This window comes from Apus apus, chromosome 1 (genome assembly GCF_020740795.1).
Source record: "Apus apus isolate bApuApu2 chromosome 1, bApuApu2.pri.cur, whole genome shotgun sequence".
Classification (NCBI taxonomy): Eukaryota; Metazoa; Chordata; class Aves; order Apodiformes; family Apodidae; genus Apus; species Apus apus.
In genome coordinates, this window is record NC_067282.1 from 150,446,140 (window position 1) to 150,470,113 (window position 23,974).

General features: G+C 37.6%; 1 protein-coding gene across 4 annotated transcripts in view; it reads right to left on the reverse strand.

The window, feature by feature from the left end:
- Nucleotides 1–23,974, reverse strand: part of LARGE1 (LARGE xylosyl- and glucuronyltransferase 1) — a 275,262-nt gene that overhangs the window by 225,646 nt on the left and 25,642 nt on the right. Inside the window, exon 1 of one of the 4 annotated variants that reach the window (XM_051625678.1) lies at nt 6,824–6,857. The exons of the other annotated variants lie outside the window; for them this stretch is intronic. The gene's annotated coding sequence lies outside the window, so the exon portion shown is untranslated. Of the gene's footprint in view, nt 1–6,823; nt 6,858–23,974 lie in introns of those variants that run through there. 4 annotated transcript variants of the gene reach the window in all.

The following is a 23,974-nucleotide window of genomic DNA, read 5'->3' on the forward strand; positions in this document are numbered from 1 at the left end:
AGGTGCATTTTCAATGTCTCCAAGGATAGGAACTCCACAACCTCCCTGGGCAGCCTGTTCCAGTGCTCTGTTTAATCTCGTTTGCTGTCCACCTCCATGCCTGTAAGCACCCCTTCCCTCAAAGTATGTTCTAAACTAATGTACTGAAATCAAACAAATTTGGAGTCAGGCAGATGTCGCTGCCCGTTTCTAAATAGAGACTCCATAGATAGCCTTTTCCAGTCATATAAGACAACTTCCTCTTTGATAAATTCTAAAAACTTCCTAACTAGTGGATTTAAAGTTTCATGTGCTAGTTATTTCAGTATTCTGAGGTAGGGACAATCAGGTCTGTTCAGTTTCAACATATTAAGTTCTTTACGATATGCTTCCACCTCAGAAACAGTAATTTCCCTTTCCATATACACCGCTTCCCAAGAGCTATCCTGCCCTTCCTACACACCCTACATGACATCTCTACTGCAAACAACAGCAGAGCATAAATTTAGCTTTTGGGCCAGATAAAGATTACTTTTAATCACCACCCAATCATTTCTGTATGGTGTTTTCATTTTTCCTTTCTCATCCTCTCATTACATTTAGAGTTAAAGGCTGTTTACTGTGTGTTTTAACTTTCTTTAAAGAGAGATCTACTCTTCTGCATTGGTGACAAACTTGAGCACTGAATGTGTGTTGAAGGATATTCTATAAATAGGAATAATCTTGTTCACCAGTGGGAATCACTGAACTAATCTGAAAAAACAGAAAAAAGTTTAAGAACTTGTGAAACTGGCACACCCTTCAACCTGAAAAGTGGGCTATGGAGATCTCGCAAAAATATGTGTAAAGAACTAACAGAGAAGGTTTATGCAGTAGTTGTGGAGCTTTTAAATCTACGGTATATTTTCATACATAAAACCGTGTCTTCACACCAGCTTTTAACACATTTTGTTCATTCTTTCATGGCAGCGAATATAAGAGGAGAATACTAACGTGGATTTGAACGATTCAGAAAGCTGTTGTACTGCTGTAAGGTACAACTAAATGGGTGAATTCTCAATTGTGACATATGCATAGGCTACCATGAGGCAGGTAATTAACTTGCACCAGATGCTGAGAAACAGCGAGTATGTATGTTTGTAGGTATGAGCTATTGCACTGCTCAGCTGCAAAAGGAATAAGCTACCACAACGATACTCTGTTCTGAAAGTCAGGGTATGTGTGTGGACAATCAACACGGGCAGCTGGTATGTGGTATCTTGTTATTCATATTAACCTGCTTAAGTATCAGAATTCTCTAAATCTACAGGAAGGTTATTTCTCCTGCCAACCAGTCTGGTAGCCCTCCACTGGACACATGCTAGCATGGCCTCCTTGTGCTGGGGAGCTCAAAACCAGACACAATACTGTACATGTGGTTTCACAAACACTGAATAGATGGGAAGAACCATCTACCTCACCCTGCAGGCTACACTCCTGCTAATATAACTCAGTATGTAGTTGGCCTTCTTTGCTTAGAAGGGAACCTGTTGATCATGTTCAATTTGTTGTCAAGCAGGGCTCCCAGGTCTTTTTCTGCAAAGCTTCTTTCTACCCAGTCTGTCCCCATCTTGTACTTACTTAGTGAGTTAACTCCATCCCAGGTGCAGGACTTTTTTATTTGCTTTTAATTCTCCCCTTCTTTCTTGTTTTGGGTTGGCTCTTATTCCTGCTCCACGTTCAGATTGTGAATCACAGGTAAACATGGCAGAAATCCAGAATTCCCAAGAGGGAAATTGAGGTGTGACCCTCTTCTCTTTTCTTAGCTTTGTAATCGAGGAATTCTTAGTCACATTATTGTTCTATAACAAAATGCATACAGCATTAACATAACTTATTTCAAACTCTTCAGCTTCCAGCACACTGCCCTGTAGACTACATTTACCAATCTTACTTTACCTTTCAGAAACTCTCAGGTTTTATTGCAAGAACTTGAAATGCTGTTCAGAGAGAAAGAAAAAAGAAAACCCTCTGTCCATCTACTATCAGTCATCTTGGCATTAAGTCTTAGCCATCCTTACTTTATTTTCCTTTTATCTCCTAGATGACAAACAGTAATTAGGGCCTATTGCTGGGTTGGAAAGAAATTTGGTCCCTTATCTCAAAATGAAATTCCAGATTCGTACTAGTGATGAAATTTGTTCCTGCTTTTTGATTTAAAATCAAATGCTACATTACCTTGATTTCATAGCTAATGGGGGTGGGAGGTGTCCTATTTCTGAACATGTGCTATTTACAGAACAGTCTCATGTCAGTGCTAAAACACAGAAGGAGTGAGTCATCTGTATCCTGTACATGAAAAACTAAAATGATTGCTTCAGTACTAATAAACTCCTTGACCAGCACTCCTATTCTAGAAACACACCAAGAGTAGCACTAGCACTTCTATGTATCGTTTGGCTGAGGAGCAAACATTATTTTTCACCCTACCAGGCATACCATATGTAGAGCATTAACTTAAACTGGGGCAAAGAAGATTTACATAATAGCTTTAAACACTAATCGTAGTCTTTGGACCTCTACAGTTGGCAAATAGAAAAAAAATTGTGGCCTATTTATCAAGATAATTACTCAGGGGATCCCAGAATACAAGAGAAAACCTATATAAAAATCAGTATAACAACTTTTTTTCCCCACTCCCAAAATGTCTTTCACAGTCTAGAAAGTACCATTAAGGAAAATTTGTATGTTTTTCACACTATCATCTAAATACCCTGTAGCAGATACTCCAGGAACATGTGGACTAATTTGAAGGAGTTCAAAGAAGGTAACTGGGAAGAACGGATGTTCTGTCTACAGGCTTAAATTTGCTTGTTTAAGATTACTTATTTGGGGAGGAGAAGTACAGTCAGTGAGGAATACAGCAGTGCTAATATAACCCAAATTCTGAGAACCAGGTTGAAAACAGAGCAGAATCCCCAGTAAATCTCATCAAAATTATTCTAAGAACAATGCCGTAATCACCAAGACTTAAAGATTTTATTTAATAACTTATTTATCTCTAAATTGATTTGCAGGTTATGCAAAATGAGGGAACTGCAGTATTGGCTGAACAAAAAAGCCTGCAATATGCTAATCACACCCAGCTTTGGCAAGGCACTTCTGTCCTCATCTGTAATAACTCTTAATTTCAGTTACAGATCTCTCTTGAAAAGAAGGCCTCAGTTATGCCAGAGAGAATAGCAGATTAGAGTTGAGAAAAGAGATTCAAAGCATAAGAACACCTAACTCTTTCACTTGGAGCCTCTCTTGGAGTTTAATATTATTGATCTCTTTCCAAAGACAGTTATAGTGACTTATGTGACACTTGACAAACCATTAGAACAGGTGACCTCTGTACAAGCAAACTTAAAATGTGCAATAAAATGTATGTGAATTGGACATTCAGTACAGGCAGAGAAATTGACAGATTTTAGTTTAGTATATATAAAATTATTACTAAATTTAATTCACATAGTAACAGTGGGTTGCAGACAATATGTGTTTTAAGGAAGAATTCAGTCAAGAAAAACAGGTAGCATTTGCAAATACGTATAAAGCAAGAACAAGTTTCTGATGCCTTAGGAGAGAAATTCTAAGCATTAAGGTCAGCATGAAAAAAGAGGATAACAAGCAAGAAGAACAATACAATCAGGCTGCTATGCAGGCAGGGAGAGAAGAAGGGAGACTAAAGGTACAGGCAAAGACTACTGCCAGTACCCTGGCATACTGCCTTCAAATGTCTCAATGACTACTGGGTAGCTGTGAGCATGGAGGATAGTTAGCTCAACAATTAAGGTACTTCGACACACACAGAGTTCTTTTTTACCTCAGTGGGGGCATTAATGGACTTAGAGTAAAGGTTAAAATAAATTACTTAAGAATGAGGTGGAAATCAATCAGAAGACATCACAAGTGATTCTTCAATTGAGACAACACATCCCCCAACTGGTACCCATCCAAAGACAAAGTAGGATGCTGTTCAAATGTCTTGGAGGAACTGTCTCCAGTGTAAAGCCAGGTGGTTATCCTTTAGTCAGGTAAAAACCTTCCTTTCCTTATCTATATCATTATCATTCTCAGACTACATAACTGCAAATCATACTTTACAGAATCATAACTTAAATCTGCATGACCTAATTTCTGTAGTTATATGTCCAAGATCACAACTATGATAATCCTACACCCCAGCTGTGAGCTGTGCCAGTGGGAAAGCTGAAACTGCAACACCCAATATGTGGACAGTGAGAGGCATGCCCCTGTTTACTTCCCATCACTTTTTACATAGCGTTGCTGTGGTGGCAGGCCTTGGTCCAAGTAGCTGGCTATATACAAAGGGAGTAATTTGGCTTTCAAGCCCCAAAGAGTCACTGTCCATCTTCTCTGAGGAAAAGGTGAGAGGACAAATGGAAGCATGATACAGTCCAAATCTGGCCCATGAGCTGCCATTTGGCTCAAGCTGCTGTAAATTACATAAAACAGACTCACAGATGAGAGGGAAATTTTACCACTGAGCATATTTTTCCTGCCTGCCTGCCAATGTTGGAAAACAAACTTCTAGACAACCAAAATTCTGCTTCATCCAAAGAGCACTTAAATACACAAGAGAGGTTCAATATCCAGGATGTTGACCCTCAGGGGATTTTCTCTCTCACCTTTTCTTTCCTGTTTTCCTGGATGTCACTGTCCAAAGTATGCTGGAAAGCTCACTTTTGTTCTAAAATTCTTGGTGTGCAACCCACAGAACAAACGCTTTTTAAGCTTGTTTGTGCAACCATCATGCTCTTAAAGAAGGTTAAATTGGGGTCTTAAATTCAGTACCTTGACAATCTTGAGTTGGAGCATACTACTGACTGGATTTGGGTGGCCTGTACTTATGCTTCATGGAATAAAAACAATAATAATAATAATAATGATAATGATAATGATAATGATAATAATAATAATAATAATAATAATAATAATAATAATAATAATAATAATAAAATAAAATTTTTAAGAGGCCATTAGGTCCAAATAGGCACTTCTAAAACATTCTGTATTTATTTTTATTTAGAAATGCATTACATTTCTCATGCCAACTATCCAGTTGATGACGTGCACCTAGAAGGCACAGAAGGGAAGTCTTTCAAACTATAGAACCAGAAACTAAAGCTTAGTGAAAGCCTATAGAACATGTGAAAATTAATTTTCCCTTCTTTCATTATTTTATTATAGCCCTTCTTTCCAAAATTGGTTACATACACAGACCTCAACAAGCAGTAACTTCATGCCAACTTCTGCCATCTCCTTGTTCCCACATGGAAAATACTCTGCTTTTTTAATTGTGGAAAAAAGTACCTTTTTACTATGGCTCACATAGAATCATAGAATGGCCCAGGTTGGGACAGACCTTGAAAGATTCTCTAGTCCAAACCTTTGTGAGAAAGGGAGCCTAGGATGAGATTATATAGCACCCTGTCCAGTTGCAACACTCTACAACAGTCACATAACTAAAAGCTTTTAAGAACTCTCACCCAATAAGAAGCAATAAAGAACAAAACATGTTTTCCTGAAAATGTACGAGTAAATGAAAGCAGGGAGCAGTATTTTAAATGTTCTCCTTTACCTTATACATTACCAACAATGATATAATGCATTCAATAGTAGTTAAAACCCAAATTATTCGAGACTTTATAAACTAGCACAGCATTAACTTAAATATCACAATATATCACTAGATAAATTGCCAGTAACAAGAAAATCCTGTGACTAGCTTTTTTGGTTAAAAATCAATCCCCATTATAAAAGAATTTGAATAATGTGCTTAACATGGATTAAACGTGCTATATTGAGTATCATTAAAAACACAAGTAGCAAACCTAATAAACAGCAACAGAAGTAATTGGCTGGACGGTTTCAAACAAATTAAGAACATACCAGAAAATCCCCCTGAAAGGAAAGCAGGACTCCTGGATTCAGAATCTGGCAGGGAAACTCAATCCGTAAAAGAAACTCAAATTGCCTTCTCTTGCTAAATGCAGAATGACTGTATTGGTGATAAATAAGTAAGCTCTGTTTTGCAAATTATCGAATGCAAAGCAAAGTACTGTGGGCATGTCCCGCAGTGGTTTACATCCCACTTCACTGACTACGTTGATTACCATTTTATGAGCACAGACAAGTCCTTTGCTAATCCACAATTTTTTTTCCAGGATAATTCTGCTCCTCACTCCAAGATATAGCTGAGCTCCTAGTCACTTTTCTGCATAATAGTCTCTTTTAGCAGCTCTGTACTACTTAGTTTTGCAACTATTGAAGCAGCAGGACTTTCTAGAGATTTCTCCCAAGGTTAAAATAAAAACATACCTGCATTAGGAAAACAATTTTTCCCAGAAATTCTCAGACTGAATGTGCCAAGCAAGTGTTTTAGTTTTATAAGGAAATATTAAGTTAAGCAAGGAAGACCTGGCATTGTTTCCCAGAAGTAGATTCTATCCTGAAATACATTTTTCCAAATGGAAAATCGAGGCACAGAGTAAAATTTAGATATTGCCCATTTGTCCAATTTTTTCAGAAAGTCTTAGCTGCACAAATACTCATTTCTCTATTCATATGTCTTACTCTCAATGTTGTTGGATTTTTGTGTTCCTAAACAATTAACAACCTAAAGCATTCTCCTCTTTTATTTCCTATAGAAAAAAAATCTAAATAATGATTAGTTATGTCCTGGTTTTGGCTGGGATGGACTTACTTTTCTTCCTAGTAGCTGGTACAGTTTTGTGTTTTGGATTTAGTACAAGAGTAACATTGATAGCAACAACTAAAACATCTGTGTAACACTCACCCTAAATCAAGGACTTTTCAGCTTCCCATGCTCTGCCAGCAAGGAGGTACACAAGAAGCTGGGAGGGGCCACAGCCAGGACAGCTGACCCCAACGAGCCAGAGGGATATTCCATATCATATGACATCATGCTCAGTATATAACCTGGGGGCAGTTGGCCAGAGGAATCAGTTGCTGCTGGGGACTGGCTGGGGATTGGTTGGTAAGCAATTGCATTGTGCATCACTTGCTTCCTTGCATTTTATTTCTCTTTTTGTTACCTTCCTTTTCACACTATTATTGTTGTTGCTGTTATTGCTGTTATTATTCAATTATTAAACTGTTCTTATCTCAACCCAGGATTGATTTATTTTGTGTGTGTGTTGTTGTTAAGTTCTACTCCCCATCCCACTGGGGGCAGGGTGGGGGGAGTGGTAAGTGAACTAGTGGCTGTGTGGTGCTTAGATGCCAGCTGGGATTAAACCACAAGAAGCAACCAATGGAGAATCAGACTGCCACCTGATAACGAAAAGACCCCTCCTGACCACACACAATTCTTCTGCTAGTAACACAAAGAAATAACGTGCGTTCCCCAAGACAAGTTCCCGGGAGATGGGAATGCTGCTGTTTGACTCCTTCAAAGGCAAGGACACTAGAAAGATGCATGAAGCTGCTCTGCTACCATATGCTCCTGGGCATAATTAGTCAATCAGAATTTTTTCTTTCAGAATGACAGACAAGAAGAGAACATGATCACTGCATAAGAGGAAAGAACGATCCTGTCAGTGAAGCAAAGAAATAACCAACTTTTTAAGAGGTGTGCAAGGACCAACACATAATAATGGACTTGTTTTCTATCACAATTACAAAAGTTGCTTTAGGCTGAGATACAGAGATAGTTTTAGGAGATAAAAAAAAAAAGCAACCACAACCCAAACACATATTGCATTTTCACAGCTCTTTAACAGTTTTTGAAGCTCTGAGTAGGTTCCTTCTTAGGGTCATGAATCATAAAGCGTTAAGCTATAGAAAATTAAACACATTCCTGATAAATGGTATTTAGAGTTTGGCCACCCCATAAGCTGAACTAACATCATACCTCCAACCCCAAAATTTTGAGTAATTCCAATTATAGTCAGACCCTTATAATAGACAAATACCAATACAACATCATTCAGTGTTACCTTACATTCAGAACTGAATAGCTCCTGCCAAACAAAACATTCAAAGATTTTTAAGCAAAAGCAAGCAGCTCTGGGCACAGCCTGCAAGGTCCAGCAGACCTTGTCAGTGTCAGCTAGTTACAGGTACGCTAAGGATCACTGCCTTACTGTTCATTAAGGCAGCTGCTATTTCTAGGTGTATTAGCCAGGAAGAACAGAACATGAAAGCTACCATACAGGACTGGGATTAAAATTTTTACACAGAGGAACAAGACAAAATTCCATCCAAAGTCGCTGGCGCCAACTGTCAACAGACTGCTGCCTCAGTCACCAGCTGAGGGAGCTGAGCCTCAGCTAATTAAGTTCAAAGGCAAAACTCTTTGCCATATTTAGCCATCACCTACTAGGGTAACATAACAAACTTCAAAAATAGGTGAGTCCAGATTTTCAGAAAAAACTATTAATAAATCAGCTTTAAAAGCTGGAACACAAGTGGTTATCCCTCTTACTAATTTCATTACTTTGTTTTTGACAAAGTTCTTCTTCTCCCTAGTACCTGTAATAAAGATTGAAATTAATTCAGCTCATTGCTTTACCAAAGTGATTGTATCAAACACAGAATAATGTCTACCTATTTCTATGAGTGATGTCTCTCTAGAATTCATGTTTGTTAAATATTTCAGCAGAAGGAGCATAAATTTTGTTTGGATGCTACAGCAAGCTTTATTTTCTGTGATTGAATAATAGTATTTTCTAACAACTGAGCTGCTGTAAAGAAAAAACATACACATAACCGCACACACATGATACCTGTATACACACAACCACACACAAACATGCACCTGCACACACTATATGGAATCTAGAAAATATTCAGCTTCAGTTTATAACAATTAGGTAGTACAGCTACTGAGACTATTTAGCAGTCTTTTGAAACTTCTTAAACTGAAAAATATTTCTTCCTCTGCTTGCACTTTCTGAATAGGTTCCATGACACTCCATGTCACACATTTCATTTCAGAAGAATTATGCAGTTTGAATTTAGCCATTTTAAAGATATAAATGGTTGCTTTATTGATATTTATGCAATTTAATTTCTACATAATATTTTATTGTAAGCAGCATTTATACACTATGCAGCATTTACAACTTGGCAAGCCTTTACTGTTCAGAATAAGGAGATTCACAAAACACAGAATCCCATTCCAGCATCACGTTTTATTCACCTCCTTAGAACACCACAAACTCAAAACAAGTTCTCTATGCTAGTGGAGAAATTTATTTAAAACAGTTAGAATATGTCAGTCTTCAATTCACCACGTTCATTACCAATTCTACTCTTGCAATTTTCTGATGTAGGATAATGCATAAAGAACAGTTGACAAGGAGTTCACATACACTAGCAAAATCTAAGTGTCACCTCTAAACTAGCTGGATGTAGGAAAAATGCATGAGAGCTGCAACAAGGGCTAAAGGAACAAAAAGCAAGAGAAGTCTGCAGATCATACATTTTTTTTCTCAAAAATAATGTATAGATGCTAGAAGGTGAGACAGTGATTTGCTAACTTAAAAGTGCTTTCTGGTCTAGTCACTTTTTCACCCACTTTTCCCCTCACCTTACAATGACCTTTTTTCTTTATATGATCTCCACCAACCATTCCAAGATTACATCCAAAGTCTGCTACAAGTACTTCATAAGCCACAGCATTTGCTCATTCCTGAGTAGGGTCAACGTTTAACTTATTCCTGGGTTTTGACCAGAAGAGAAACCTCCAGAATCCAGATGAGTCTTTATTCTCTTCCTCCCTCCCCATCTTCAACCTCTTTTGCTCTCAAGCATGGGCCCTGAATCAGAAACCTCCTTCCTGGTATCATAAGAAAGAGCTACAATTTAAACAATGAAATACCTACACCTCAAAGATCACATTGTTATGACATCTCCAGTGTTGTACTTTGAGAAGCACTTACATCATTCTTCAGTCTCCTAGGTGGCGATTTTCAACCCTGACCCTCAGTTTCTACAAATTATTCACTACACGATACCACTGAATAAAGATCTATACTTTTAGTGAGAAGTAACTTCTAGCCTTTACTACAGCAAAGAAAAGCTTACAGACTTGAGAATTAAAATATTAATAAAAGAAGGGAAATAATAATGGCTAAGTACTTATTTCCATGGTTTTGAATCCCATCTTTGCTTTTTGGACAGAATGCAGAGGTGTGATTCTGATCTGCTATTCTGGAATTGACAGTAACACTGTAAAAAGAAAAAAGTACCTCTTGTGCTCATCAAGACTACTGCTACCTTGCAGTAAGAATTACATCTGCAGACTTAAGTTATGGAGATAATTATTTCATAGGAAACTAGATTCGTGCTCAGCTCAAGGCAGAGAAAAACACATAAATTATACTTCATTCCTGCAATGTGGAATTGCCCACAAAGAGCTTATAGTAGGACAGGCAAACCAAAAGAATTTCTACTTCTATTTGAATAGGAACAGGTCACGTTTTCAGATGCCAGCCTGGAGTTTTTCCATATTTTACACTAACTTCCAAGCTCAACAAACTTGTTCTAGAACTCATCGGGGGGAAAGTACAAACCCATTAATACAACTTTTACAGTGATTTTCTGGATTTGTCTGCACTTACCAATATTTATTCTTCACCTAACTGTAGATTTACACATTGTCAAATGAGAGTACTGTTTAACAGTTCTCCTGGACTTTCTAGAAACAAACTAAATATCAGATTTCCCACATTTCCTATACTACAGTGGTCTTCCATCAGTTCAGAGTACATTAAATTGTTGGTATCTTAATGAAACACCCACAAGCCCTTGAAACCAAAGGCTAGATAGCTACAGCTTTGATCCTGGCACTGCTTTTTCAAATGCTTAACTTCATCAACAGTAGTCCATTCTCTACAAGGCTACTTGCTTTTCTGAAGGGAATGCATGGTTTATGTGTTTGCAGAACCATAGCCTAATTGAAGAGGAACTGCATTCTGAATATTTTGTTATCTCAGTGTTGCAGCTCTTGCAATTATGACAACTTGCCTGATATTTGTTTTTCTTCTTCCAAATCACAAGAGGTTTAAGAGCTTGAAGAACTGAACCATAACAGCTCAAAATCCCAGATGTAAGTAAGAAGAATCTATTTTAAAATTCTATGTTTTTTTTAGCAACCTTCTGATTTTAAAACTGACACAAAAGTGTGCTGCAAGGACTGATCTTGTTTCTTAGTTTGTACATGAATCCTGATAACAGCTGGGGAACTTCCATGAAGTGTAGCATTTAATACTTCATCCCCAGCCTCCATTACCCCTTTAAATAAACAGACAGTTACAAAACCCTAAATAGGATTTCCTAATACAATGGGAAGGTTTGATTCTTTTTTCAATTAAAAAAGGAAAAAAGATACACTGATGGAACAGGAACAAAAGCAAGTGTTGGTTTATGCTAGTATTTGTTCAAATTTTACTTCTTCCAATAAAAATAATAAAAAGGAAAACATACATTACCCCATATTACACTATTTTCCACTTCTGTAATCAACTGATATAGACAAAAATACTGAGCTTGACTTGCTATTTCGCCCTAGATCCAATACTGTCCCACTTCATTACACTCCTGCAGTTCACTGGGCATGTGGAAACAGCCGCTCTCAAGGCCACATGAAATTCGAACAGCTCTTTAGACCTGGACTTTGAGGGGTGGAATCCTCCACGGAAGAAATAAAACCACTGAGATTTCATTGTAAATTACCACACCTTTGAGTGCAGTAATTTAATACTGAAATTAAGTATTCAATATCAAAATATGAAACATCACACAGTTAATCAAGACTTTTTTTGTCCAGTGTACTGTGACCAGCCGAGTCTAGAAAAACTCGGCAAAAGAGGCTGAACACACCCAAGACAAACTTTTCCAAGGCCACCTACTAGTCTTGAAACTGGGAAAACAACTCAGATTAAACTTAATCAGAGCTATACAAAACTTAGCTTTATATGGGGTTTCAGTTGTTTACTAAGGCTGCAATTGCTGACACTCCGACAAAAATTTAAAATATTGGCAGAGGACTACTCAAAACAGATTTATGAAGACAGCTGATGAGATACTAGCAATGAATGACAATTTCAGAGCCTAGTTTTTGCCCATTCTGCTTTCACAAACCAAGAATAGTGGCACCATTTCAAGTTGTTAGGGACCAAAGGAAGAAACAGAAATGCACATCATACTGTGGATGGGAAAACAAGAATGGACAAACTGATTTCTTCTGCAGGCACTTCTCTTCCACATCAGTTTTAGCTTTTACACAAGCCCCCCTGGAACCAAAATACAGGACACAATCAAAAGACAAGCCTTCCCATCACTGTAGATCCCTTTGATGCTCCTGAAGTAGATTTAAACTCTGGACCTTTTTTTTTTCCTACCCCTTCTCCCCATAGTCTCCCATGCACACAGTCCTGATGAATCCCCTGTATCTGAAATAGATTTAGTATCTCCTTTGTGAATTCCCCTATGGTAGGAAGAAAATAAAAAGCCATTTTATGAATTTTTAACTGAGTATTGCTATGGCAACAAATATAATTCAGAACTTTTAAAGCATCTTCTAATGGGAAGTATTTAAACAGACAAGTTAGTACATGGCTTTAAAGCACTCAAAAATGTGTAATCAATCGGGAGGGATTACTGATGAAAATAAGACAAAATTAATTTCAAATATAACATTAAAAGGTTTAAACCACTGCAGTTTGATCTAGACAGGACAATGATTACAGAAATGCTTGCTTGACCAGGTGAACGAACTAGCACAGCTTTGGGCACTGAAGTGTAGAAATTTACACGATAATCAAGCAATGAATTAAAATAAAAGAGCTGTAAAATGGCACTTCCTTCTCTGGTTTGATCTTCCATAGTGTCTACAGTTATACCTCAGTGCAACTTTTAGTGGCACAGAAACTCCCCATTAACCTTCTTAAGAAGACAGATTAAGAGTAAGAACAATGCTGGTTTTCCAGGTAAAAGCAATGGGCTGTGACTCAGGAAATATGAGTTCTACCTGTAACTCTGGGTCAAGACCTACACAATTTGGTCAAATCACAATTGTTTCAGTTTTCCATCTATATAATGAGATAACACTGTTTTTCCACTAGTTATTGGTCCAATTCCAGGAATAATTGTTTTTTATAACATGAGGGACACAGTACAGACTTTGGTTGGGATGTCTGAGTGCTACGATCAGCAGCAAAGGCTGACAGTAAAAGAAAGTGTTGACAGAGGTGTTACTTATCCAAAAGAGTCTGTGGCTGCAATAATACATTATTTGGAAGTGGAATTGAGAGGAAAAGGTAACAACACATATCATCACAATTTATTTTGATCAATAAGCTTCATCTGTGTTACAGAGAGTACAGGGACCACCTGTCTGCAAACTGCTCATACCAGGGGAAGCTGAGAAGCAATTTGTGAAATTACCATTTCTTTTTTTCTATTCTCCCCATCCTTCCCATTTTCAGGTAAGTCAAGTCTAAAAATAAGGTGATTGTCACATAGCATAGCAGGGCTTAAATGGGATTCAACCTAGAGAGCCTCTGCCTCAACAAAAAGGTTCAGAGAAACTCCAAAATATTTTTAGGAGACATGAAAGTAGATCTCTTCTATGATTCTTTCAAACACTTAACATTCCAAAAGACATTTCAAATACTTCAGAGTAAAGCCAAATATCAACATCTACACGTGATCAAATGAACCCCGTGCCCCCTTCTCCAACCTTTCAAGGTAATTCCAATACTACCACACATACCAGCAGGATGAAGGGAATATAGTCCTTTGAAGAATGCGAAGAGACTCATAAGTTCAATTAGCAGTATATGAAGGGTAGGACTTTATCAATTAATCAAATTGCCTTGCTGTAGCACCCTCTACTAATCTAGTCCAGAATTCACACTAAGAAATAGCCCAAAAAACAGTATCTGCTACAGCAAACCACTATACTATCAGCATGTATTTTCTTGAGCTATCAAATGAATTAAGCTTCCATCATTAATCTAACCAAGATGAAAACTAATACATGTCCAGTGCTTTAACTGCAAGCCTGTAACTTATTCTTCCCCAAATTTGCAGCACAGGATACTTACCCAGTTGCATTTATTTGACAACAGTGCTTGTTATGGTGGTCACTGATAAAGTTTTCCCTTTCATAACTAATACAGCAAACATTGGTTACAGCAGTACCACTTCTAAATGACACAAATAATATATGTAAAAACATTGCAGTGGGTAAAATCATCCAGACTCCAAAAATCTGCTTTTAAAATATTTCTCCTCTGTTACAATAGATGCTGAGAAATTGATTTGTTTTGTTGGTTTTTTTTGTGTTGTGTTTTTTTTTTTTTTAAGCCTGTTTGCATAGCACACACACAAATACATAAATACATTTTTATTTTTTTATTACTTCCTATGCAGCTGCAGCTGAGAAACTATTCCCAGATCTTTGCTGAGATGGCTGGTGATTATCACGTGCAAATATAAGAAACAAACATAAACACACTGTATGCCACATTAAGTTCTATTCCTGATAAAACCTTTGGGGCACACAGTCAAGTGAATGAGAAAATGAACTGAAGCAAAAAAAAAAAAAAGTGGGAAAAGTTATTTTACACTACTGAAAAGAGCATTTCAAATGAAGCCCAGTAAGGACAGTGCCAATTACACGCAACTGCCACTGTTGGTCATTCTCAATTCTACACAACCAACATTCATCACTATAGAGTTCTGAATTTCAGCATTTCTTAATTTTTATTAAAGAAAACTTAGTATAATTATAATTCTTATATTTGTAATTTTATGCCAGTGTGATTCTGAATTTTTATTTTGACCTCACTGTATTAAGAGAAAGAATATTCTCTATTATTTTGTTTTTAAAAACCCACAAACCACCCATTGAAGCATACACAACTGAAAAGAAGCCTTGATGGAGCAATGTTATGTTCAGCACTTGAAAATAATACAATAAACAGAAAATTTAAAATAACAATAACAAAAAGAAAGTTCCAAACTTCTTCCTCCTTCTTAAAAGCAAAACCTTCCAAGGGTTAATTTGACAAACTTCAGTGTATGAAATGCAAGTAATGAATAAGGGGGATTTTTTTTAAACTGGCTGTTTTAGAAGATATCTACCACTAAACAATTTCTTCAAATCCTCTCCTCCTTCCCGCTCATACATACTGTCCTTGATATCACCATGAAAATCTACTTTAGAATTGCTGCAGAGAAAAAGCCCATACTAGGGGGGGAGGCCTAACTTAATAAAAAACACAAATGCAGCATTTGCAACAAGGAGTCTGCTGTTCTTCCCCCCTTCTTCCATATGGGAGGCCTTCAGTCCCAGAGCAATCAGGTATTGTGTGGGCTGAAAATCATACTCTGTAAATACATCAAACATTATTTTGTTTCTCTTTGTGCTTCAAAGAAGCTCTCATGCTCATGTTGTTTATTTTTAAACCATGTGCTGGCACTTACATAAAGTACTTCAAGAAGACAGTTACCCAATAGGTACATTTACTTTGGAGTAATTTTTACTTTCCATCTTCCATCTAGCCTTTCACTGCCCATTTTTATCCTGCTAAACTGATGAGGAAAGGTCAGTGAGCAGGAGAGCAAGTTTGGTATTTTCAGCTCAGCAGCACATTAAAGACAAAATTGACAGCTGCAAAAACATAAAGGGTAACCCATATTCACACTGTTAACTTCTGTGAGGACAAGAGCCAGTATAAAATACAGAGGACACACTAACTTGCCTCAGTACTTACCAGACAGACATTCAAGAATCAGTGCTAGCAATGAACAGATTAGAGTAAGACTAGTTTTTCTAGTTAGAGGTATCCAGAAATATTAAACCATGTTAACTACACATGTGGAATTCAACTAGATCAGCTAGGCTACATCAAGAGACTGCATGAACTCTCTTTCTCAGAGTCAAGAAAGCTCTATGCAGTTCCTGTAATTCAATTGGGAACAGAAAGAATCCACATAAAAGACTTAATCAAGTTAAACCTTTTTTTTTTTTTTTAATTGACATGTTTAATAACACAGGTCAGTCTTCCAGTCTTTCCATGTATGTAAACCTTGACTTCACATAAAGATTTTTTGTAGAAGCTTTGGTTCAAGGGGAAACTTCTTTATAACATTCCTGTTCTAGAGTTCTAATTTATAGCCTCCAGAATAAAACCCAGTAAGTAATCAAGTGTTCTCACTCACTGCTTAGAAATTAAAACAAATTGCAGTCTGTTATATGTAGCCTCTCAGGTGAGTATCTAACTGTGAGGCAGCAAGAGATTTGATGCTTACAAGTTAATTGCCTAACCTTTACTGCTCACTGCTTCAGGACATGGAATTGGAACTCTCGGGAGTAAAAATCTCACCCAGTACCGTGCTTAGGCAAAGAACATCAGTAAGATTTGCACCTCCAGTAGCAAAATGAACTGCACATAAAAAATCCCCATGTGTGTTGCAACAGTTCTCAACTGTCCTGTAAACAGATGCAACATGTGTAACAAAATGACTGATGTGCACTGGCTTCAGGCTTTAGTAGCTAAGGACACAAGAACCAGGACCCTTGGCTTAGTGACATCCCTGCTCAAACACACAGACTATACTCTGTTAGTTCCTGGACTAGCTAGGTTAAATCTAGTTTTTCTTTATGCGTGGAAGCTGTAACCACACCTCCTAACTATAGCTTCTATTTGCCATGGCTTTGCATAACTTCACTTATGCAATTACATAAATGGGTTTCACAGTCTTTAAGGCTCTGCCCAGCAATTTCCACGTGCAGCCAGAAGAGCCACATTATGTTCTCAACTGTTGACTTTGATATGGAAGCCTGGAAAACATGCGTGTTCTTAAATTTTATCTATTTATACTTGTGTGTTTGCAAGCATATGAACATAACTGAAAGCATGGCCTCACAGTGGCACCTTTAGTTGTGTATTTTTTTCTGCCAGAAACTTCAAGCCTCACAATATGGAGTCTAGATTACCAGTGAACCCTGTGTTTCTCTCAAATATAACTATGGCTTCAAGACTCACACAGCTATTGGAGAGGGCAAAAAAGTAGTTTTAATGAAATTTGTATTACAACAACTTTGATTTCCCTTCCTTTATGTTAAAAAAAAAAAAAAAGCACAAGGAAATTATTTCAACTATACCTTGTTTCAACATAACAATGACAGTTACCTGTTCAACTGTTAATTACAGAATCACAGAATGTTAGGGGTTGGAAGGAACCTCTGGAGATCAAGTCCAACCTCCCTGCCAGAGCAGGACCACCACAGGATCTAGGGCAGGTCACTCAGAAAGGCATACAGATGGGTCTTGAAATTCTCCAGAGAAGGAGACTCCACAGCCTCTCTGGGGAGCCTATTCCAGTGCTTCTGTAAAGAAGTTCTTCCTCATGTTGAGGTGGAACTTCCTGTGCTTATTATCCTTTTTCATTATTTTGAAGATCTTCTATTGATTTATCTTCTAGTGATATCTTCTATTGATAAATATTCCAGTGATTTACCCTCGTTTTTAATTAGATGCAGTAATTAAAAATAAAAAAAATCCCATCCATGAAACTGTACTTTTCTTTTAAGCTTGAACAGGGACAATTTTCAGACACTTAGACACACAGCAGGAATTCAATTCCTACAGCAAGGCACTGGGAATTAGTCTCCTGTCTGGGGTGTGCATCTTTACATAATTTCAGCGAAGGTTTTAAAGCAAGACCCATCAGTCTGAGCACTAATCTAATTCAGACAGCATTAGTCTAGGCACTAAGGGTCATATTTAGATCACTGACTGCACTTGGTGATTTACTTGTTATTACTGCTATAGCATCTCTTGAAGACAGAAGCTAGGGTTCAGGCACTCACTATCCAGTGCTGCCAGGTCACAGCTTAAGCAGTCAGTGAGAGGTGAACGCATCTCCTCAGTTTAAACACAGATCTAGACAAACACTAGAGCAGGCCTTCCACGCATGGCAAAGAACTTCAGGCTTCTGGAACTCACTGAGAAAATCTTTGTTGTACAAAGAGCCACATTTGAATCTGACTCACTTAAGGTATGTACATACCAACATTCTTCCAGAAGAATCGTTCCTACCTAAACCTCATTTTGGAGCTTCTGTTAAAAGATATCTATTTTCCATTTTGAGCATTACATAAAATATAGGCTGAAAACTCCTCCAAAACCTAAACAGTCCTAATAACATTCTCCTATGAACCTCTTACAAAAAATGTGATATTCACTCACATCCCAGGAGGGCTCACGTTACTAAGGGCGTCTATCACTCAGTTCCTATGCAGAACAGTTGTCCTTTAAAAATTCACCTGTGGCTGAGAAACAACAGCTGAGTTTGTCCTCTTCCTGTTGTACTGTGTGCAGACCTCCAGAGTATTATCAGAACAAACTCCTCCCCTCTCCCCAGCCCTCCTGTAATGAAGGCATCCTTTTATGAGAGAGAAGGAAGGTCATGGGGCAAGTTGGACTAATTGACAAAAGATTAATAGTAGCATTCATTTAGAATAAACCACTATCAAAAGAAAACTCTGGATCAAACTTCCATGTTGATACTACCTTTACAAACAGGGCACTAAACTCAAGTGAACAATCTGTTACTTAAACCAAAATAAAATTTATCTAAACCCTCCTGTTCAAAATAGGATAAGGAATTGTAATAGAGTAGAATAGGCAAAACCACAATATATGACCATTTACAAAGGCACATGAGTAGTCCAAGGTACAGAACAACCATTCTTCAAGGCATCTTTCCAAATCCTGAGAGTCAGGTAGAATTAATGACTAGATTTTCCTCCTCTAGAAATCAATAAAGTTGGTCAAAATGAGGCATTCTACTTGCTGACTACTATAGCTAAGTCATATGACTGAATGGTAAAACATGTCACAGAGCTATCACAGGTCAGAACAAATGTCTTATTGTTTTTGACACCTATGACATGGTAAAAAAAAAAATCATATAATAACATAACTCCTAACCATTTCTGGCTATGCAGGACAGAACTAAGTTTTATCCCTGGAAAGGGTACTCTGATGCCCTCCTGCAGCAAGGAAATCTCCATGTTAATGAAAAAGAATTACAATATTTGGCTGATTGCAGACAAACATATTCATTAGGTATGTAAGAAATTTTGGTTTATGAGACAATTCCTTGGTGTTATATACCATCTACCCCAGGAAGAGGTTGTGGTAAACAGCTTCTGCAGCACTCACACACTGCAGCTATGCACATATGCATAGGGTAAAACACATAGAAGGTTGCCAGCTTCAACGAAGAGAAGGCAGAAATGGAAACTTACTCACAAGTCATACATACTGGAGGTGTGAGGTAGGAGGGAAGAATAACAGATCATCCTGAAAACAAAGATCACCGCACATTCCCAAAATTAATTTGTCACTGAATGAAAAAAATCATCATCATAATAAAATACATAGATAATGAAAAGATCCAGAAAGTTATCTTTCATCTGCATAAAAGGGTTACACTATGTACTGCTAAGACAGGCAAGATAGAAAGGCAGATCAAAATTTTCCACATAAAGGCATCAGAAGAAATAGTTTCACTGACTTGAAAGAACTGTGCATTACGCTGTCAGTATAATGAGTATCTAATAACATATCTATAACACTGCCAGCTCCCAGCCAGGGAAATCAATCTTGGCAAAATCTCCAGTCTAAACGAAGTGCATTTGTTTTAAAACTTTTTGTACTGGGAAACATTCTAGAAAGTCAGATTATAATATCACTTTCTTTAAAACAATTGAGTATTATAGATTTGACAAGCTCTGCCAGTAACAAATACACTCTCCCACTCACCAACTGTGGATAAGAAATTTTGCAAGGCAAATGGACACAAGATTTATTGCCTTCTGCAAATCTTAAACTTTCATTTACATACATATCTACATACATCATAAGGCTGTGAAGATGCTTTAAGCCCAGCTGTAAGACTGTCACCCCCTGAAGCTAGAAAGGCAGCCTAAGACAATAGAAAGAGGTGTGAGGGATGGTTTTGTGCTTATGAAGCAGCCTAGGTTTGCCTTTTCTAATCAGATACAGGCCTACAACTTTCACAAAGCTTCAGCTCCCCCTTTTTATCACCTGAATTAGAGTAACAGAATGGCCACTAGTACTTGATGAGGTTTCTACTTCCTAAGGGAACTCAACTTGGCTGGCTGAGGGACAGAACTTTAGAACTCACATCAGACATTAAAAGGATGAAAGGACCTCCTCTCCCACAGTACTCTCTCAAAGGTGTTACAAAAATATCTCCCACTGCATCAATATTTCATGTCTCCTGGACTCAGAGTGAGGAGGTTGCACAGCATTCCCAACAGAGGAAAAATACCTTTATTTTTTGTTCTTGTTAAAAAAAACCTGAATACTACTTTAAGAATCCATTATAAAATCAAGAAGCTTCCCACAATTATTTCCTTAGTTTCCTATCCTTTGCCACTGCCATGAATCATACAGTGCCAGTTAAATCCTCCCTTTAGATGTCACATATTGCTCCAAGATAAGCAATTCTTTCTGTTCCTGTTTGCCTTACTGTAAAACTTCACAAAGTGCTATGTATACAGGTAATGCTTTTCACTTCAGCTTAGCTGACCAAATACTAAATATTTTAAAACTAATTTACTGACAAAAAAAAACTTCAATGGCACAGATGATGAGCCACATTCCTTACTTTTCCTTTTAGACTTTTGTGGAAGCAGTTTCCCTACTATGAATACTGCCAGCTTTGCTTTGTCTAGTAATTGAAATACTAAAACATCTTGTTTCATTTCCTCTAAAGCATAAGCAAGTTTTAGTGCTTAAAGAAGAGGCAGCAGTGCTGAAAATTTGAAGTACACTGTGAAAAAGACATCAGTCCAACTTCCTCACATAGCCTTTAAAACATTTTAGGCACCTTTCACCTCCCAACAACAAAATCTGCCTTCTTAGAAGCTGCCAGGTGTCCTGTAGCTGGCAGCATGTCCCTCATTGCTAGTTATCTTCAACGTGTAGTACTGCAAGCCTAAACCTTTAATATTACAGGCTCTTCATGCACTCTGCCAGCAAACACTACTGAATGTAGTGCTTCCAAATACATTTTGAACTGTATTTCAAAATAAAATATAATGCACCACAATGCAAAAAGATGTTATGCAAGTTTAGTATCTCCTGTCTCCGTTCTTTGCTTCATTTTCCACAATGAGTCTGGGACATCCCTCCCCTGTTTATCAATATTGGCAGAGAAAGGCAGCCATGGCTCAAGCTGCCAGCAACTTAATAAAAGTCATTTAGCAAAAGCATGTCTTTCTATTGCTGCAAATAGAATAATCCATCACAGAAAGAGAATGCTGAAGAAAGCACTGATTGAAAGGGGAGAAAATTAAGGAAGGGACAAGAAGGAGGCCCATAAAATACAAGAGAAAAAGTAAAACATTTTCAAGGATGTGTTTTTAAAGTTTACAGGGATTTTTGCTGTAAAAATGTTCCTCATGTCTCATGCAATCTTGACTTAGCAATCAATTAGCAAAAAGGCTAGTTTTGTGACTCACTTAATGTAAGCTGCACCATGAACAAGGGATTCACTGACTTCCTGCAGTTCCTTCCAACCTGAATTATTCAAAGAATCAATGATAAACATTAAGAGAGTTATAAAATTTGCTGTTGGACATCTAGAGACCTAGAAGTACAATACAATCAATATTTCTACAGTGTTTTCAGAACAGCTTTGCAGGAGGAAGACTAGGCAGTTTCAGGGAAGCTCTTCCAGGAGTCTCACCAGGTTTACAGAAAAATATATATATAGCTTGGTAGATACAGATCTACCTATCTAGACACGATGCTCAGAAACAACAAACAGGCTTGCAGATGACTAGTGCCTTGAAAAACACTTTTTGCCTTCTACTTCTGTTCTATATTTAAAACTGTTTAAGAAAACAGTATATACACTATTGGTCACGTTACTGAAGAGAAGTACTGAAGTGCAAGAACTTGGCTTAACCTACTGGTTAAGACGGAATAACACCAGAGGCACTATGTGCTTTGATCTCAATGTGTGGGCAACCAGACCCAAGTGTTTTTAAGAATAAAAATAACTAAGTACCTGGGAGTAGTCACCGTGCAATTCATTCAGAGAAGGAGCCACTGTTTTTCCCTCTCTCTGTCATAGAAACTGGGAAACTTGATTTTAAGCTGATGATAGTCTACTTCTCTCCTGTGCCTGCCCATAGCAGGGGGGTTGGAACCAGATGATCTTGAAGGTCCCTTCCAACCCAGACCATTCTATGATAGTCCATAATAGCCCAGAGCTAGAGCTCAGGGGATTCTGAAATTCCACCAGAAGTAAATATATTGGATTGAATTTTTGAGACAAGAAAGGGAACAGAGGCACATATGCCCCTCAAGCCATGAAAACCAACTGTCATGAAAGACAGTGGAAATATGGGTCATGGTTAATATGTTCAAACATGATACAGAATGGTGGTATATAGTTTCTTTCTCCCTTTTTTAAGAGCAACATTTCTGTCCTTCTGGTCAGAAAGCCATAAAGGAACAACGGAATCAGCATTACTACTGACTTGTTTGTCTCACTCAAATGATGAGGCTGACTTACTCAATTGTTGCAAGCAAACTTACTAATCTAAAGCAAATTCATAAGATATATTTTATTTTAGTATCTTAAAAGACCATTTGTTGTTCTTTGCTCCTCTCTGAAGGTGGATAATGAAACTCAGTCAAGTCAGACTAACTTCCATATTGTCAGTGTGGCAGTATTTGGGTTTCAGGCAATAACAATTTTGTTGTCCTCTAACATAAGTTTATGACCATCACATTTTTTTTTTCTTCTACAATTCTATGGGCTTTTTCACTTCTTACTTTACAGACAACAGCTTCTTTTACAGCACTTACACAGAGGCTCATTTTAGAGCTTAGATATTATCTTGGATTTCTTTTAGGATAGATTAAGTCGGCAGCTGTCCATTGAGAGACTTAGGGGCAATAGAAAAAAATAAACAAATAAAGCACAACTTAAAATGTTTACTATTCACTAAACACAATTATCACCAACCAGAAATGGCAAGAACAGTGACACTAGCTCTCCAACAGTATGCTAGAGATTTAGGAAGCATTTCTGCCTGCTCCAGGAGGTAACCTAAAACTTTTTGGTGCATTGTCACATTACAAGAAATGCTGTAAAGAGCTGCAAAGAATTTAAGACTACCTGAGAAAAAAGATTACACGATGCCTACTGATTCCTACAAAAGGGAAAGGCATAAATGATGGCAACAGAACTCACTTGGTATAATTCACTTAGATACTGACATGGCTGATAAAAACCCATGCTATACAGACCCCAAGAACTTGAGAAGTTGTAGATGTATCGGACCTACCTTTTCCCACCTCTGCACTGAAGTTTCACAGTCTTGAACTATGGGCAAAATTTTCAGAAACATCTCTAGCGTAACAGGTATCATCCCAGACTTCTTGAAAAAAAAGTCAAGCAAATTTTTAACACAGAGAACCGAACTTTCAGGGTATGACTTAAAAGTATTTACATTCACACTTTTGTACTGCATGAATACAGGGAGCAAGTGGACTCAACTTTTCCTCTCTAAATGGGGTCCACTGTCACCGATGGATCTCCCAGGAGTACTCAAAATGCTATGGTATATGTAATATTGCAAAATAGCTCAGGTGTCAGGTGCAGCCCTGTAAATAAAGATTATCATGAACTTCAGCCCTCCCTGAACAGCTATTTTGACTTTTATTTTACCACTTCCATTATTCCTGCTCCTCCTATCCACCCTGCCAGTGCCACAGAAAAATATATTTCAGTTTAGTTATGAACAGCTTTTACGTATCTCAGAGAGAAGAAAAAAATCACCAAGGAACCTCCAACCTGGTTACTTTGCTCTTTCCCAGTGTAATACATTCTGCACACTGTTAGAGTTCATTTAGAC